This window comes from Dipodomys ordii, unplaced genomic scaffold (assembly GCF_000151885.1).
Source record: "Dipodomys ordii isolate 6190 unplaced genomic scaffold, Dord_2.0 Scaffold22, whole genome shotgun sequence".
NCBI lineage: Eukaryota > Metazoa > Chordata > Mammalia > Rodentia > Heteromyidae > Dipodomys > Dipodomys ordii.
In genome coordinates, this window is record NW_012267238.1 from 236,421 (window position 1) to 238,007 (window position 1,587).

Consider the following 1,587-nt stretch of genomic DNA (forward strand, 5'->3'; position numbering starts at 1 on the left):
AGGGGCCTTGGGTGTGAATGTCCGAGTGTGCAGGGGCCATGGGTGTGAATACCCGACTGTGCAGGGGCCATGGATGTGAATGTCCGAGTGTGCAGTGGCCATGGGTGTGAATGCCCGACTGTGCGGGGGCCATGGATGTGAGTGCCCGAGTGTGCAGTGGCCATGGGTGTGAATGCCCGACTGTGTGGGGGCCATGGGTGTGAATGCCCGAGTGTGCAGGGGCCATGGATGTGAGTGCCCGAGTGTGCAGTGGCCATGGGTGTGAATGCCCGAGTGTGCAGTGGCCATGGATGTGAATGCCCGAGTGTGCAGGGGCCATGGATGTGAATGCCCAAGTGTGCGGGGGCCATGGATGTGAGTGCCCGACTGTGCAGGGGCCATGGATGTGAATGTCCGAGTGTGCAGGGGCCATGGGTGTGAGTGCCCGAGTGTGCAGGGGCCATGGATGTGAATGCCCGAGTGTGCAGGGGCCATGGATGTGAATGCCCGAGTGTGCGGGGGCCATGGATGTGAATGTCCGAGTGTGCAGTGGCCATGGATGTGAATGCCCGAGTGTGCGGGGGCCATGGATGTGAATGCCCGAGTGTGCGGGGGCCATGGATGTGAATGCCCGAGTGTGCGGGAGCCATGGATGTGAATGTCCGAGTGTGCGGGGGCCATGGGTGTGAATGCCCGAGTGTGCGGGGGCCATGGATGTGAATGTCCGAGTGTGCGGGGGCCATGGGTGTGAATGCCCGACTGTGCAGGGGCCATGGGTGTGAATGCCCGAGTGTGCAGGGGCCATGGATGTGAATGCCCGAGTGTGCGGGGGCCATGGATGTGAATGCCCGAGTGTGCAGTGGCCATGGATGTGAGTGCCCGACTGTGCAGGGGCCATGGGTGTGAATGCCCGAGTGTGCGGGGGCCATGGATGTGAGTGCCCGAGTGTGCAGGGGCCATGGATGTGAGTGCCCGAGTGTGCAGGGGCCATGGGTGTGAATGCCCGAGTGTGCGGGGGCCATGGATGTGAGTGCCCGAGTGTGCAGGGGCCATGGGTGTGAATGTCCGAGTGTGCAGGGGCCATGGATGTGAATGCCCGAGTGTGCGGGGGCCATGGATGTGAGTGCCCGAGTGTGCAGGGGCCATGGGTGTGAATGTCCGAGTGTGCAGGGGCCATGGATGTGAGTGCCCAAATGTGCAGGGGCCATGGATGTGAGTGCCCGAGTGTGCAGGGGCCATGGGTGTGAATGCCCAAATGTGCAGGGGCCATGGATGTGAGTGCCCGAGTGTGCGGTGGCCATGGATGTGAGTGCCCGAGTGTGCGGGGGCCATGGGTGTGAATGCCCGAGTGTGCGGGGGCCATGGATATGAGTGCCCAAATGTGCAGGGGCCATGGATGTGAGTGCCCGAGTGTGCAAGGGCCATTGGTGTGAATGCCCGAGTGTGCAGGGGTCATGGGTGTGAATGCCCGAGTGTGCAGGGGCCATGGATGTGAATGCCCGAGTGTGCGGGAGCCATGGATGTGAGTGCCCGAGTGTGCAGGGGCCATGGATGTGAATGTCCGAGTGTGCAGGGGCCATGGATGTGAATGCCCGAGTGTGCGGGGGC